The 18,026-nt window shown below is 42.0% G+C and overlaps 1 protein-coding gene across 3 annotated transcripts in view; it reads left to right on the top strand.

The window, feature by feature from the left end:
• Positions 1 to 18,026, top strand: part of sdk2b (sidekick cell adhesion molecule 2b) — a 949,565-nt gene that overhangs the window by 626,204 nt on the left and 305,335 nt on the right. The window contains exon 1 of one of the 3 annotated variants that reach the window (XM_043714748.1): positions 17,198 to 17,218. The exons of the other annotated variants lie outside the window; for them this stretch is intronic. The gene's annotated coding sequence lies outside the window, so the exon portion shown is untranslated. Of the gene's footprint in view, positions 1 to 17,197; positions 17,219 to 18,026 lie in introns of those variants that run through there. 3 annotated transcript variants of the gene reach the window in all.

The raw sequence follows: 18,026 nt of genomic DNA, 5'->3' as shown, positions 1-18,026 counted from the left end.
GAGAAACAATAGCCAACCTGCTGGACATACAGAACAGACGACAGGACGTTGAACCTATCAACAAAGACGGCATTCTCAAACTACTGGACCTGTGGTGGCTGTTGGTTTGTGTGCTGTTATGAGTCCTAGTGGTCGCAGTAGTCTGTCTGTCAGTTCGGAAATGCTCTTGATGTATGGTAGTGTGGCTAGTCCTTTGGGTTGTGGCATGTCCTCGTTCTGTTGTCTTTCCCTTAGGCATCTGTTGATGAAATTGTGCGGGTATCAGTTTTTGGCGAATACATTGTATAGGTGTTCTTCTTCCTGTTTTTGCAGTTCTGGTGTACTGTAGTGTGTTGTGGCCCTTTTGAATAGTGTCTTGATGCAACTTCTTTTGTGTGTGTTGGGGTGGTTGCTTTCGTAGTTCAGGACTTGGTCTGTGTATGTGGCTTTCCTGTGTACCTTTGTGGTGAATTCTCCGTTAGGTGTTCTCTGTACAGTCACGCCTAGGAATGGGAGTTGGTTGTCCTTTTCTTCCTCTCTAGTGAATCGGATTCCTGTGAGTGTGGCATTGATGATCCAGTGTGTGTTCTCTATTTCTGTGTTTTTAATGATTACAAAGGTGTCATTCACATATCTGACCCAGAGTTTGAGTTGAATTTGCGGTAAGACTGTCTGTTCTAATCTTTGCATTACCGCTTCTGCTATGAGTCCAGAGATGGGTGAGCCCATGGGTGTGCCGTTGATTTGTTCATATATTTGGTTGTTGAATGTGAAGTGTGTTGTGAGGCACAGGTCAAGTAGTTTGAGTATGCCGTCTTTGTTGATAGGTTCAACGTCCTGTCGTCTGTTCTGTATATCCAGCAGGTTGGCTATTGTTTCTCTGGCTAGGGTTTTATCGATAGAGGTGAACAGTGCCGTTACATCGAATGAGACCATGATTTCTTCCTTGTCTATGTGTGTATTTCTGATGATGTCCAAGAATTCCTGTGTTGATTGTATAGAGTGTCTGGATCCGCTGATCAGGTGTTCCAGTTTCTGCTGTAGTTCTTTAGCCAGTTTGTGTGATGGTGTACCTGGTAGTGATAATATGGGTCTGAGTGGAATGACGGTCATCCTTGACATAGCAGACTACATCCAAAAAGCGCAACTACTTGCAGATACCAACACCTACCAAAAGAGGGAGTTTGACCCCACCCCACAGCTCACCAATAGGATAAACAACACACTGAGGAACCTACAAAAAAAACGGACAGATAACCAGGTTTGACCTACAGAGAATGAAACCTGAAAGCAACAATACCCCCAGATTCTATGGACTACCTAAAGTGCACAAACCAGACATCCCAGTCAGACCCATAGTATCACTACCAGGGACCCCATCACACAAACTGGCGAAAGAACTACAGCAGAAACTGAAATACCTGATCAGCAGATCCAGACACTCAATACAGTCAACACAGGAATTCTTGGACATCATCAGAAATACACACAGACAAGGAAGAAACCATGGTCTCATTCGATGTAACGGCACTGTTCACCTCTATCGACAAAACCCTAGCCAGAGAAACAATAGCCAACCTGCTGGACATACAGAACAGACGACAGGACGTTGAACCTATCAACAAAGACGGCATACTCAAACTACTGGACCTGTGCCTCACAACATACTTCACATTCAACAACCAAATATATGAACAAATCAACGGCACACCCATGGGCTCACCCATCTCTGGACTCATAGCAGAAGCGGTAATGCAAAGGTTAGAACAGTCTTACCGCAAATTCAACCCAAACTCTGGGTCAGATATGTGGATGACACCTTTGTAATCATTAAAAACACAGAAATAGAGAACACACACCGGATCAGCAACGCCACACTCACAGGAATCCGATTCACTAGAGAGGAAGAAAAGGACAACCAACTCCCATTCCAAGGCGTGATGGTACAGAGAACACCTAACGGAGAATTCACCACAAAGGTATACAGGAAAGCCACACACACAGACCAAGTCCTGAACTACGAAAGCAACCACACCAACACACACAAAAGAAGTTGCATCAAGACACTATTCAAAAGGGCCACAACACACTGCAGTACACCAGAACTGCAAAAACAGGAAGAAGAACACCTATACAATGTAAGGGAAAGACAACGGAATGAGGACATGCCACAACCCATAGGACTAGCCACACTACCATACATCAAGAGCATTTCTGCACTGACAGACAGACTACTGCGACCACTAGGACTCATAACAGCACACAAACCAACAGCCACACTCAGACAACAACTCACCAGAACGAAGGACCCGATACCCAGAGTGAGCAAAATCAACGTAGTGTACAAAATCCCATGCAAGGACTGCACAAAACACTACATAGGACAAACAGGAAGACAGCTAATGATCTGCATCCATGAACACCAACTAGCCATGAAACTACACGACCAGCTATCCTTAGTAGCCACACACGCAGATGACAAGCAACATGAATTTGACTGGGACAACACAACTATTATAGTACAAGCCAAACAGAGAACAGCCAGGGAATTCCTAGAGGCACGGCACTCATGCGCAGATTCAATCAATAAGCACATCGATCTGGACCCAATATACTGGCCACTGCAACGGACAACTGGAACTGACAACCGGAAGCGACAGATTCAAACCACTACAAATGCTGGAGGAAAGATCACAGAAGCGCTTCACAGGAGGCTCCCAAGCACTGAGGATGTCACCTAGACAGGGGACGAAACGTCTGCAACACAAATTCCCAGCTCGGCGAACAGAACCACAACAACGAGCACCCGATCTACAAATCTTCTCACAAACTATAATCAAAGATTTAGCTATGGCCCAGTTTTATTTTTCCATAGCCTGTTCTAATATTATTCAGCTTCTCAAACTTTTTATTGGGTTTTCTTTAATGTCTGAATTTCCTGCTTTTTATTTCTTATCTCCTACTTAATTTCTTTAACTCGAGCATTCTTGTTTGCATTTACTTCTGAAAGGACTGAGTCATTGCCAGCTCTTCCATTATGTACATGGTTGATCTCCACCCATTTTTACAGATCAGTCATTTTCTACAACATCACTTTGAGCTCAGGCTTGTGTTTCTGTAACTGCTCCTGCAGAGCCTGATTAGAGTTCTGAAGTCGATAGCTGAAGAGATAGTGGAGCTTTTGGTAGTGATCTTTCTGGTATCACTGGAGTCAGGGAGGGCCCCAGAGAATGTAACCCACTACCTAAAAAGGGAGTAAGGCAAAAAGATGGGTAATTGTAGGCAGATTGGCTTGACCTCAGTCGTTGTTAAGATTTTGGAATCCATTGTGAAGGCTGAGATTTCGGAATACTTGAACATGCATCGTAAAATAGGGCAAAGTTAGCATGGTTTCATCAAGGAGAGGTCATGCCTGACAAATCTTCTTGCCATTCCCATCCAACTCTTAACTTCTCATTTCAATTTAGCCCCTGAGCCCCAGGGCTTAGTTATGTCAAACAGTGTTACACTGTGCCTCTCCCCTCACACCCCCATTGAAGCCAGGATAGTAGTGACAGTTGATGAAGGAGCAGTACACAAAAAGGCCAGGCAGGGCAGAGACACTGAGAGCATCCCACTAAGTGTAAAATAAACAAGCGCTAGAAGCCCCAAGATGCACCCTGTTCAGATGCTTGTGATGGGTGCCTCTCACTGCATGCTATACCACAGGGCAGCCACACTGTAAAGTATCAAGTGAGCTCTCCTAAGCAGTGCTGAGAAACTGGACTGTACTAATTCCCAATGTAAATATTCCAGCCATAAGTGAATAGTGACAGCTCACCAACATCTGCTCCAAGCCTCTATGTTGTCCAGTATTCCCCCAACATCTCAGGGCATACTCTTTGGGCAGAAACCATCTGAACCCTCTGCCCATGGAGGTTGTCATTTGCTAAGTACCAGCCTGACCACATTATCAGGGCACCTCTCAGACTGACTTACAATCAGCTCACCACTTCATTTTCCTTACAGACTGGCAGGCAGAGTCACAACCTTACGTCCTCACAGTACATGGGGTCCTCAAAAGGAGAGCTGTCTTAAAGACAAGGAATATGTACAACCAGAACTGCTGAGACATAAAACAGCCCCTTTACAACTCCCATTGGCAGTTTGCATCTATGTAGCCTTTCAACACTAAAAGTTTAAAATTGTTTTATGAAGGCATTGTGAAAGAGAGAATAGAGAATGGACATCTTTGGTGGGATCATAGAATCCCTACAATGTGGAAGCCCGCCATTCAGCCCAGACTAAGCCTCCCAAACAGCATCCCACATAGACCCAGCCCTATCCCTGTAACCCCTGCATTTACCATGGCTAATCCACCTCGCCTGCTCATCTTTGAACTGTGGGAGGAAACTAGAGCATCTAGAGGAGACACTTGCAGATACAGAGAGAATGTGCAAATTCCACACAGTCACCTAGGGCTAGAGTTGAACCTTGGTGCCTGGTGCTGTGAGGCAGCAGTGTTAACTACTGAGCCACAGTGCCATCAATGGACATTAAAGAATTAAGTTTTAAGGAGTGTCTTAAGGAAAAGATGGGAGACTTTTGGAGGGATTCCAAACTAAAGGCCCTAAGTGGCTGAAGGAAAAGAACAGGAACTGTAGGAGGTCAGAGGAAAAGTAAGACCACTTGATGGCTAGATTAATGAAATGAAAGTAAGGGATCTTTCTGACAGAGAGTGAAGTCGGAAGCTAAGTTCTTGTTGGGTAGAATACAAAAGATACTCAGTGTGGTTTGCTTGTAATCTTTTCAGGGACTTTGAGTGAGATGCTGACTTTTAACATGGAGAAGGATCTCATGGCTTTCCAAAACTTAACTCGTCTGCCAAGTTGCACCAAAGTGATACTGCATGGGAACAGACCCTTCAGTCCAACCAGTTCACACTGACCATGTTCCCAAGCTAAACAACTAAACTAGTCCCACCAGCCCCTGCACTTGGTCCATATAACTCCAGTCCTTTGCTATTCATGAATTTATCCAAATGTCTTTTAAAGATTGTAACTGTATCTGCATCCGCTGCTTTCTCTGGCAGTTATTCCACTAAAAAAACAGTAGCTCCTCATGTCGGTCTTAAAATGTTTCTCCTCTCACCTTAAAAATATGCCCCAAGTTTTGAACTCTCCCACCCTAAAGAAAATACCCTAGTCGTTCACTTTATCTATACTCATGACTTTATAAACTTCAATAAATAGTTTTCGCTTGCTAGCATTTTTTAGTGACTTACATGGCTTCAAACTTTGGACACAACTAACATTTCAAAACTTTGGGAATCCGGATTTCTTTTCCCATCCTCCTACCACTTGGGATTCTACCAGCTTACACAGTTTCCACAGGTACTCAGAACTACCAGAAGTCCTTGACAAAAAAAAACTTGTGTATTGTCTTGGCTCATTTTCCCACTCAAAGATACAGAACATTTTGCGGTTACCTGGAATCCTGTTTTAAGCTCATGTTGTCCTTTCCAATATTTCATAGAAGAGATTATATAGCTTTGCACAGGATAGAGCTCTGTACTCTGAACAGTTAACTTCCCCTGTTAGATTTTAATATTAGCTATTCAATTAGAGCATTTGAGAAGCCTTTGACATCTATTTTAATTTTGATTGGTTCTTTCTTATCATATTACTGTTGTAGGTCAATTTGTAGTGTTATTTGATGTAGAATTAGTATTCTTTTTCATGGTAAGCATTTGTACCTTCTCATTATTATAAATTGGTTTTATGTTCTGGACATAACTAGCTAGGAGTAGAATTCAGAACATTAATGGTGGCTTGGCTGCAGAACAACTTGAAAAAACACTAGCCAGTACGCAAAATCATTTGTCCTTCATTAATGACAATTCCGTCTACCACTGAAAGCTCATGTATTGACTCCCAATTAAAGAGAGTCAATATTCTGTCCTTCAAATTGTTTGTCTCCTTTCACCTACAAATCTGTTATTAACTTCAATTTAATTGCCTCCAGAGTTCATAGATACCTGATGAATTGACTGTCAAATTAAATCCTTAAATACATTTTTTTTAAATACTTGTCAATTTACACTCAAGCTATTGAAAGCATAAATGAATCAGGGAAAATTAAGGACAGGCAATATTCACACCCTCAGTTAAATTTCAATTTCAGTTAAATTTCAAACTCACTTCAGTTTTCACCAGTTTTACAACCAAGTAACTGTAGCAAAAATGATTAAAGGTCAAATTCTGGCAGATCTGCTTAAGGTTAATTATAACAATTTTTGTGGGTCAGAGTCTTACCCATTTGTCAGCAATTCCCAGTTTAAAGCTGTCACAGAACATCCCTCTGTTATATTGTTAGCAAGGTGCAGCTACAGCTTTGCACAACAAATTATATTTATAGTGTAATGAAATGTCCAGAGGCAGGAGCATTATAAAAACAAAATATTACACCAAACAACTTGGACATATTGGACTAGATGAGGCAGGTTTAAAAGGAGTGTCTTAAATGATGAAAGAGAGATCGAAAGGTGAACAGTGAGATTAGGGTTTCCAGCTTCCACAGAACCAGTAGGCCAGCTGGTACATTTTCTATGTTTCTACAAGGTAGTCGTGCTAAAACAAAAAACTGTCCATCTTCATGCTAACAACATTCCAACTGGATAAATAGAAGTGGGAGTAGAATTGCTCGTTTAGGCTTCAAAGACATTTGTACTACATTCTGATAATTTACCTCACTTAATATTTAAAAGTGATTTAATCTTTAACTAGAATGTGAGCATTGTATCAAGCAATGAACTTCATGATACCTGTCATTTTAAAATTAGTAGTGTTAATATCCCAGTAGAGATTGATAACTTACATTGAAGTGACCTACTTGACTTAGAGAAAAGACTGTTACTGCAAGAGGCAGTCAAAAAAAGGACTATTTTTGGTACAGAAATTAAACTTTGAAACTGAAAAAGAATTCTTCACTTCCCACATACTAAAGACACTCTTCACAACTTTACAGTGTACCATAAGCAGTCAGATTTCCAGAACTCAATTGAAAGTGATTCTTATCCCTCAATATTTCCCTTCTACCCCTCCCCCTTTTGTCAGCCTGGTAACTTTTTTAATCCTAGAACATTGCCTTCTCAGAATGAATATTTTTACTGGTGATTCTTCCTGTAGTGTAAGCTCAGCAAATCTTTCAGTGTCATTTCCAATCCTCCCAAAAATCAAGATCTCAATATACTGTCCTAAGTGGTGAACCATGAAAATGTTTGGCCTGTCTGCTCCCTCTCTCCCAAACCCCAGCATACTAACTTATCTGGGAGTTTCAAGGTGCTTTAGAAACCCTTGCCCTATTTCCATGGCAACAATAAATCACAAAAGACCTTAAATCTTGATAGAAATGCCAATAAGTTATTCTTTAGACACTAACTCCATTCCAATACATCAATTGGAATGGACAGTAAGAATGTATAACTGTTTATAACCTGACATTTTCAACAGCTTCCTAGAAAATTAGTTTAGTAATCTCCAATTTTATGTATACAAAAATGCTCCGAACACTTTCACTAGTTATGAGCATCTTGCACATTCATCCCAGTAGAACAATATAGGCCTTCCTTTAAGGTCCAACAGCCCTCTCACCCAGGCCTGTTTCAGACTGGCTTCAGAATAGTCAGATGATTTTCCCACCCCCATTAGCTTTACATTAAGTTAAAGGCATAGTCACAAACTATAGTAGCATTATTACCCTAATAACTGTAACATCCACAAAGTTTGACAGACATTTTTTTCCCCCTGTTAAGAATTGATGGAAGGATGAACCAGCTGACTTGTTTAAGTACATCACAAATGCTCCTTCCATAATTACAGAACCTGTATAACTTGAGCCAGAACCTCTGAATCAGAAGTAGGTACTACCTGCTAACCTATAGGGCCTCTCTGGTTATAATGAGGAAACAGGTGGGTGAAGCATCCAATCTGCACTTGGATATCCAGACAGATGAATAATTTAATCAATTGTCTTAACTATAAATATAATTGGAATCACAAGACTTCACCACTATCCTCCTTCTCCCAGACTCCTAGCATTTTCCATTCTGGTCTTCCTGCTCACAATTTCACCATTTTAGTTTTGTCCTTCCAATTATCTTTTTTTCCCAGCTGGGATCAATTCTGATACCGTTGAGGCTAATTAGCTGTCTTATATGATATGTATAATATAATTACTGTGATCCTTTGACACAGTTTATTTTTAATGCAGATAAATTGTAGCAAACTATATTTATTTCTTCAACCTTTTTAAAATATTTTGCCACCCCAAAACTTTGCATACTTGCAAACTAATTCTGTGGCTATTTATAATTTTTGTGAATGCATACAATATAAATCAAAACAGCTATTTAGCAAGATGTATTTTAGGAATGTGTTAAAAACACGTGAGAGTACCTTGGAAATTGAAAAAAAATAATCCTGTATACTGCAGATATAAATCTTCTGTTATGAACACAAATTATCCTTGGATACAACCTCTCATCAGCTGACAGGCAGGTACATTAGAGTCCATTTAACCTCATGATTACATTTATAACAAATTTACTTGCGAGCTGTCTCATCAAGGTCTGACCTAAACAGGATGAGACTGAAATACCAATCATTGATCAAAGGCAGATTGCCAGTTTCAGCGGGTCTCTGAATGATTGTCTTACAGGAAGTTAGGATAGCAAACGGATGACATTCGTGAAATTTTGTTGTTACTGCTACTGCCATCAACTGGTAATTTCTGCTGAGTGGTGTTGACTCCTGAAGTCAAAGGGAGCAAGTTTAACAAACTGTTAATGACAATAAAAGTAGCAGAAACTAATGTTACACATTGTCCATCAGCATTTGCATCTCCTCTCTCAAATTCTGTCTCTCACTACCCATAAAGCTTGCAAAATCTTTGAGTGTACATTGAAGATTATTGTGCTTGGAATACTTCAATACTGTCTAATTGACGGTATTACTTTTGAGGTGCAGACACTTATTACGTAGACAAACATAACAGTCAGTTTGTACAAAGACAGGTCCTATGGATGAAAGGAGGAAGGAGTGGCAAGTTTCTGATAGTGTTGTTTGAGGGGTTAGTGTTGAGCAGGTTAACAGGACAATTCACTGCATAAAGAAAAGCAGCACAAATCCAATCATAAGTTGTTGTGAAAAACACAGCAGGTCAGGCAGCATCTGAGAAGCAGGAGAGTCGATGTTTTGGGCATAAGTCCTTCATCAGGAATGTTCTCAGCCTCCACATTCCTGATGAAAGGCTTATGCCCAAAACATTGACTCTCCTGCTCCTCGGTGCTGTCTGACCTGCTGTGCTTTTCCAGCCACACTTTGCGACTCTGATCCCCAAAATCTGCAGTCCTCACTTTCCCCTATACTCAACTACCAGCAAGGTGATAGAAAGGTCATAAGAGAGCTCTTGTGGTGTAATGGTTGTCTGTCTACCTCTGAACCAGGAGGCCCAGGTTCAAGTCCCACTTGCTGTAGGGGTGTGTGATGACATCTCTTAACAGATTTGTATGGGAAATATTGAGAAGGGCTCACCAACAGTACTACCAAGTGACAGTTACTCAGCAACACCCTGCTCACTGCTGCTCAATTCAGGTTCTGCCAGGCCCACTCAATAACCAAACTTGGAGGGAAAGAGTTGAAACTCAGAGTGAAGTGAGAATGACTGCCTTTGGCATCAAAAGAGCAGTTGATCATGCGTGAAAGCAAGGAGTAAAACAAGACTGAAGTCAATGAGAATCAGAACAAAGTCTCTCCACTCCATCTCTCCATATCATCACTGAAGGAATTTTGCAAGATAATATCCTAAGCTCGGCCATCTTCAGCTGCTCCATCATTGACCTTCACTCACAGTATAAAGTCAAAAATGGGGATATTCAGTAATGATTGAATAATGTTTTGCAACATCTGTGACCCCTCAGATACTGAAGACGCCTATGTTGTACGTAGTAAGACTTGGACAACTTACAGGGCAGGTGCAAAAGTGGCAAGTAACATTCACGCCAGAAAAATGCCAAGTATTAACTTCTCCAACAGCACAGAATTCAACAATCTCCCTCTGGTGTTCAATGTAAGTACCATCACAGAATTCCCCACTGTCATCATCCTGGAGGTTACCATTGACCAGAAACTGAATTGAACCAGCCATATAAATACTGTGGCTACACGAGCTGGTCATATGCTGGGAATTCTGTGATTTGACTCATTTTCTGACTCCCCAAAGCCTGTCCAACATCTACAAGACACAACTCAGGAGTGGAATGGAATACACCCCACTTGTCTGGCTGAGTGCACCTTAAGCAACATTCATGAAGGTCAATATCATTCAAACCAAAACAGCCCACTTTCTTGGTATTTACTTCTTCCACCACTTTCAACAGTCATTCCCTCCAATGTCAACAAATGGTGGCAGCAGTGGACGCCATATACAAAATGCAGTACAGCAATTCACTTTCCAAACCTGTGCCCTCTACCACCGAGATGGACAAGGCAACTGATGCTTCGGAAAATACCACTTGCATCTTCCTCTCCAAGCCAGGCACTATCCGGACATGTGCTGTATTGCTGTAACTTGGTTCAAAGTTTGTGCGAAGATTTGTAGCTCGGGTGCTCGTTGTTGTGGTTCTGTTCGCGAGCTGGAAGTTGTAATCTCTGGAGGAAACATCAAAGAAGCGCTTCGCAGGAGGCTTCCAAGCACTGATGATGTCGCCTAGCCAAGGGACGAAACGTTTGCAACAAAAACTTCCAGCTCGGCGAACAGAACTGTAACTTGGTTCTTTGCTGGATCAAAATCTGAGAACTTCCCAATGGCACTGTATGCATCCATACAACATGCAGAGTGCAATAGTTCAAGAAGGCAGCTCACCACCACCTTCTTAATGGCACGTAGAAATGGGAAACAAATGCTGGTAGCCAGTAATGCTGAAATGCATTTGATTAATAACTTATAAAAATCTAAAATAACATTATATCTACTCTTTTGATTTGAAACTATGAACTGTATAAGCAGAGTTGGATGCTTGCTAGTGCATACTTTGAGTAATTTATTCACTTATGTTGCTTTAGGCACATGCTAATATAAAAGCAGAAGTAAGACAGTCCCTTGAGCCTGCTCCACCCTTTTGGTTCATAATCATTTGTGACTGGAGTATGAGTCAAGAAATGTGGTGCTGGAAAAGCACATCAGGTCAGGCAGCATCCGAGAGGCAGGAGAGTTGATGTTTTGGGCATAAGCCCTTCATCAGAAATTCCTGATGAAGGGCTTATGCCTGAAACGCCGACTGTCCCGCTCCTGCTGTCGAACCTGCCGTACTTTTCCAGCATCACACCTCTTGGCTCTGATTCCCCAACATCTGCAATCCTCACTTTCTCCTGTGACCGGAGTATGTGGTAGATTCCTTGTATCTGTCTTATTCCGGTCCACATATGTGACTCTCTCTCTCCAATATATTGATGATATCATTGGTGGTGCGTCCCTTTCTCATCCAGAATTGAAATAGTTTATCAATTTTTCTTCCAATTTCCATCCTGCTCTCACCTTCACCTGGTCCGTCTCTAACTCCTCCCTTCCATTCCTGACATCTCTGTTTTCATTTCTGGGGATAGGTTGGCCACCAATATCCACTGCAAACCATTACCCACTATTTATCATTATCCACACAAACTCACTGACTCCCACAGTTGCCTTGACTATACATCCTCGCACCCTGTTTCCTGTAAAGATTCTATTCCATTCTTGCAGTTCCTCTATCTTTATCAAATCTCTTCTGATGATGTCAGCTTCGACAAGGGGGCCTCAGAAATGTCCACTTTCTTCCTTAACTAAAGATTTCACAGCACCGTAGTCGAGAGGGTCCTCAGCCGGGTCTGACCTCATCCCCTGTCTTCCTTCCTACAACAGCAATAGAGTGCCCCTTGTCCTAACCTACCTTCCCACCAGAGGATCATTCGCCATGTCCACCATTCCCAGCAGAATGCCGCCACCAGATACATTCCCCTCCCCTCCCATGTCAGCCTTCTGAAAGGACTGTTCTTTCCAGTTTATCGTGTCCACTCCTCCTTCACTCCCCTCAGCCCCATGGCACCTTCACATGCAACCGCACAAAGTGTGATACTTGCCAGTGTATTTCCAGGAGCCCAAAGAAACCTTTCAGGTGAAACAGCGCTTTACTCAATCTAATCAACTGCACTCACTGCTCACCATGCGGTCTCCTCTATACTGGGAAAACAAAGCATAGACTGGATGACCAATTCATGAAACATCTACATGCTGTCCACAAAAAAGACCCTGAGGTCCCAGTTGCCCATCACTTTAATATACCACATTATTCCCTGGCTTGAAGCACCTTCTCCCGTGTTCTTACCCTAAGAAACACATAGTGGGTGGCACGGTGGCACAGTGGTTAGCACTGCTGCCTCACAGCACCAGAGACTCAGGTTCAATTTCCGCCTCAGGCGACTGACTGTGTGGAGTTTGCACATTCTCCCCGTGTCTGCGTGGGTTTCCTCTGGGTGCTCCAGTTTCCTCCCACAGTCCAAAGATGTGCAGGTCAGGTGAATTGGCCATGCTAAATTGCCCGTAGTGTTAGGTGAAGGGGTAAATGTAAGGGTATGGATGGATTGCGCTTCGGCGGGTTGGTGTGGACATGTTGGGCCGAAGGGCCTGTTTCCACACAGAAAGTAATCTAATCTAACCTAATTTGCACTCCAATGCCTATTGCCCGATATACACACATGCAGCCTTATCACATGGTCTGCTATTGCGTACTGCACATTGTTAAACCACTAATAGTCCTCATTCACAGCTATTCATTCTTCTGGGCTGGCCATTATTTACTCCTTTGTCTGTCCAACTGTTTTTCTCTTTCTTTGGGCTCTATCTCCACCTATTATTTACTCCTTACCCCCTCTCACCACCCTATCTTCTGCATAAAAACAATTTTTTCCCAGCTACCATCACTTCTCATGAAGAGTCACTGGACCTGAAATGTTAACTCTGATTGAGGATGATCAGCCATGATCATAATGAATGGTGGTGCTGGCTCGAAGGGCAGAATGGCCTACTCCTGCATCTATTGTCTATTGATACTTGTTTACAGATGCTGCCAGGCCTGGTGAGTTTTTCCAGCAATTTCTATTTTGGTTTCTGACTTCCAGCATCTGCAGTTCTTCCAATTTTTTATAAATATTGAACATTCATTATCAACATCTAGCTTTAAAGATGGGTTTCTTTTCAACTAATCAAGAACATAATACATGCATTTTGCCATGGAAATATTGAGAAGGTTTCATCGTTGGCCCACCTGTCAGTAATGAAGTTTCAAATGTATAATTTATGGCAAAACTTCACTCAAAATCAAAGCATTCTCAGATTTATAAAGGACTCCCTTAAGGCTCTTCCAGAACAGCGCACTTAATGGTAAATAAGTCTTTTATGTTGAACATTTCTCTACATACATGCAACAGGTATGTCTACATTTACATGCATTTCACTCTGCACTAACTAGTCAGCACCTGCTGAGCAATTAGTTTCTTCAGAACAATGAGGCTCTTAGGTTTTCATGCATATATTCAACAAATTTGTTGCTCGATACAGAGTTCTATGAACAAGCCAATCCCTTGTTAAGACTATGGGGAAACTGACATGGATAATGCAGGTGTTGAAATGAATTTGGAAGAGTATTTCTTTGGTTCACTTATGGGACTTGGGCATTGATGGCTGGACTAGTATGTGTTATCCCTCCCTGGTTGCCCTTGAGAAGGTGGTGGTGAGCTGTCACCTTGAGCAGTTGCAGGCTGTTTGATGATGACACACCAGCAATGTTGTGAGGGAGCGAGTCCCAAGTTTCAGCCACACTGAAGGAATGGTAATGTAGTCCCAAGTCAGGATGGGGAATATTTTGGAGGGGAAAATGCAGATGGTAGTATTCCCAGGTTTCTGCAGCTTTTGTTCTTCTCGATGTTCATGTTCCTGGGGGTGGAAAGTGATCTCTAAAGAGCCTTGGAGAATTTCTGTTGTTGTCCATCAGTAAAACTTCCTTTAGGTGATGCAGTCACATATATTCACAATCCAGATTTAAATACATGTCATTTCCTCCTCTAAATAAATGTTGCTATTTTTTGAAGGTAGAAGCCCAAACCTACCTGTATGGTAGCAGAACAGTATTCAGATTATGTTTCAACTAATTTTCTATTGGTAAACTATTAAAATAATGCTATCTATGCGGCTTTATTGTTTAAAGGTATGTTTTGTTTTGCACATTGATAATCACTCTAATGTTGCTCTATTGAGCTTTCAAATGAAAGCTTAGTAAAGCAACAACAGAGTGATCATCAATGTGGTTGTCAAGTTTGGGGCAGCACAGCGGCTCAGTGGTTAGCACTGCTACCTCGCAGCACCAGGGAACCGTGTTCGATTTCAGCCTCGGGTGACTGTCTGCGTGGAGTTTGCACATTCTCCCTGTCTCTGCGTGGATTTCCTCCGGGTGCTCTGGTTTCCTCCCACAGTCTAAAGATGTGTGGGTCAGGTGAATTGGCTGTGCTAAATTGCCCATAGTGATAGGTGCATTAGTAAGCAGTAGGTGAATGGGTCTGGGTGGGTTACTCTTCGGAGGGTCAGTGTGGACTTGTTGGGCCGAAGGGCTTGTTTCTGCACTGTAGGGAATTTAATGAAGTCTGCCTTAAGTATTTCCAGTAATAGGTATTTTTATATATTCTGAAAATTGAGGGATGTTAGATATTTCTCAATGCAGGCTGACAAGGAGATCTGCACCCTTGTAAAGTATATTTCAATTACAGCCCGGAGGACCAATAAGATGAAACATTAGCTTGGAGCCATATAGCTACTGACCAGCTGTCAGTAAAGACGCCCACAACTTAAAGGGAGCCTGTTTAATTTTTAGCTTGATTTCATTGTACATAACTTTGAAACAGTATTCAATCTAAACATCTTTCCTAAAGTGAGGCGACCAGAACTGCACACAGTACTCCAAATGTGGCCTAACCAAAGTCCTGTACAGCTGTAACATCACTTCACGACTCTTGAATTCAATCCCTCTGCTCTGGTGGTACCAGGGGACTGGAGAGCGGCGAATGTTGTGCCCCTGTTCAAAAAAGGGAATAGGGATAACCCCGGGAATTACAGGCCAGTTAGTCTTACTTCGGTGGTAGGCAAAGTAATGGAAAGGGTACTGAGGGATAGGATTTATGAGTATCTGGAAAGACACTGCTTGATTAGGGACAGCCAGCACAGATTTGTGAGGGGTAGGTCTTGCCTTACAAGTCTTATTGAATTATTTGAGGAGGTGACCAAGCATGTGGACGAGGGTAGAGCAGTGGATGTACGTCTTCACTGGCAACGGGGGTGGTACCAGGGGACTGGAGAGTAGCGAATGTTGTGCCCCTGTTCAAAAAAGGGAATAGGGATAACCCCGGGAATTACAGGCCTGTTAGTCTTACTTCTGTGGTAGGCAAAGTAATGGAAAGGGTACTGAGGGATAGGATTTATGAGTATCTGGACAGTCACTGCTTGATTAGGGACAGCCAGCACGGATTTGTGAAGGGTAGGTCTTGCCTTACAAGTCTTATTGAATTCTTCGAGGAGGTGACCAAGCATGTGGATGAGGGTAGAGCAGTGGATGTAGTGTACATGGATTTTAGTAAGGCATTTGATAAGGTTCCCCATGGTAGGCTTATGCGGAAAGTCAGGAGGCATGGGATAGAGGGAAATTTGGCCAATTGGATAGAAAACTGGCTAACTGGTCGAAGTCGGAGAGTGGTGGTAGATGGTAAATATTCAGCCTGGAGCCCAGTTACAAGTGGAGTTCCGCAGGGATCAGTTCTGGGTCCTCTGCTGTTTGTAATTTTTATTAATGACTTAGATGAGGGAGTCGAAGGGTGGGTCAGTAAATTTGCAGATGATACGAAGATAGGTGGAGTTGTGGACAGTGAGGAGGGCTGTTGTCGGCTGCAGAGGGACTTAGATATGATGCAGAGCTGGTCTGAGGAGTGGCAGATGGAGTTCAACCCTGCCACGTGTGAGGTTGTCCATTTTGGAAGAACAAATAAGTATGCGGAATACAGGGTTAATGGTAGGGTTCTTAGTCAGGTGGAGGAACAGAGGGATCTTGGGGTCTATGTACATAGATCTTTGAAGGTTGCCACTCAGGTGGATAGAGTTTGTAAGAAGGCCTATGGAGTATTATCGTTCATTAGCAGAGGGATTGAATTCAAGAGTCGTGAAGTGATGTTGCAGCTGTACAGGACTTTGGTTAGGCCACAGTTGGAGTACTGTGTGCAGTTCTGGTCGCTTCACTTTAGGAAAGATGTGGAAGCTTTGGAGAGGGTGCAGAGGAGATTTACCAGGATGTTGCCTGGAATGGAGAGGAAGTCGTACGAGGATAGGTTGAGAGTTCTCGGTCTTTTCTCGTTGGAACGGCGAAGGATGAGGGGTGACTTGATAGAGGTGTATAAGATGATCAGGGGAATAGATAGAGTAGACAATCAGAAACTTTTTCCCCGGGTACAACAGAGTGTTACAAGGGGACATAAATTTAAGGTGAAGGGTGGAAGGTATCGGGGAGATGTCAGGGGTAGGTTCTTTACCCAGAGAGTGGTCGGGACATGGAATGCGCTGCCTGTGGGAGTGGCAGTCAGAATCATTGGCGAACTTTAAGTGGCAATTGAATAGGTACATGGATGGGTGCTTAAGCGAGGACAAATGTTCGGCACAACATCGTGGGGCCGAAGGGCCTGTTCTGTGCTGTATTGTTCAATGTTCCATGTTCTAAACACTTTTATAATCCAGAAAATACATGTGAAAATTGGCTGAAGAATTTAATCAGTGGGTTTGGGGTGAAGTTTCAGTTGAGTGCCTTCTCCCTACTCTGTATCTTATTGATGGAAGTTTAAACTTCTCAACCTGTTTATGCTGCAGGCTGTTCCTTTCTCTATGTATGATATTAACCAACTCTTTCAGCAGGACATTCTGGCTGCAGGCTGTCTAAGGATTCTTAATGGCATGAGCCCGCTGAATAGAATCACTGTCTCTGCGCTACTGAGAATTTCTGGAGGCAGAACTGCTCCTTTCTTGCTCATTTCACTGTTTTATGCATTGTGTATAGCTATTGATTTTTCCTTTGACAGTTTCCTTTTTTTTCTTTTTTGGTTTCTCTCAGCGTATGAAGGTGAAAAGACATTTGCTGGTAAGGTTCTACCTGTAACTGTGTAACCTACAAATCCTCACTAATCTTCACTGTCACTGTATATCAAGAATTAGTCAGAAATGATTATATCTCCCATGTAGCACCTACCCTTCCAGCTTTCAAAATATATTCCATTCAATGATAGGAAAAATATTTTCTCACAATGAATGTCACATAGTTCATTAAAAAAAGTATGGCCAAAATGTAATATTTGTGAAATACATCAACTTTGTATTTCCAATGGATTATCACTTAAAGCTTCAAACATTGGATACTCAACTTTTCTTTGTTATGTGATTGTGACTATCCCAACTGCTTTGACAGGCAAAATACAATTCTCAAAATATTCTAATTAATTCCTAACCTAATCTGGCTCCTTAAATTTGAAATTAAAAATCCCAGTCAATTATGAGTCAGACTTGAACCTCTCTTTGACATTTGTATAGTGACAATATTTCTGATGTGTACTGAAAGAGGTTGTTACAGATCTGAGCAAATCTAAGTGTAAAAGATAAAAGTTAAGATCTTGAAACATTTGACAAGACATGACCCACAATATATTCACTTAACAATATTTTTGCAGACATATCTCCAATAGCTCAATGTCTGCATGCATTTTATAGAAATTCTAGATAGCAGTTCAAAAGATGATGTGCATTTATATAGTACATTTCACTCTCTCAGAATATTCTAAAGTACATGACAACCAGTGACACACTTTTATATTATCATCACCATTATAATGTTGGAAATGCAGCCGTCAAAGTGGACACAAAGTTTCAGTTTTAATCATTGATAAGTACCATTG

This window comes from Chiloscyllium plagiosum, chromosome 24, assembly GCF_004010195.1.
Source record: "Chiloscyllium plagiosum isolate BGI_BamShark_2017 chromosome 24, ASM401019v2, whole genome shotgun sequence".
Lineage (NCBI taxonomy): Eukaryota > Metazoa > Chordata > Chondrichthyes > Orectolobiformes > Hemiscylliidae > Chiloscyllium > Chiloscyllium plagiosum.
Note: the sequence above shows the minus strand (reverse complement) of the source record. Positions and strands in the feature narration are given on the sequence as shown.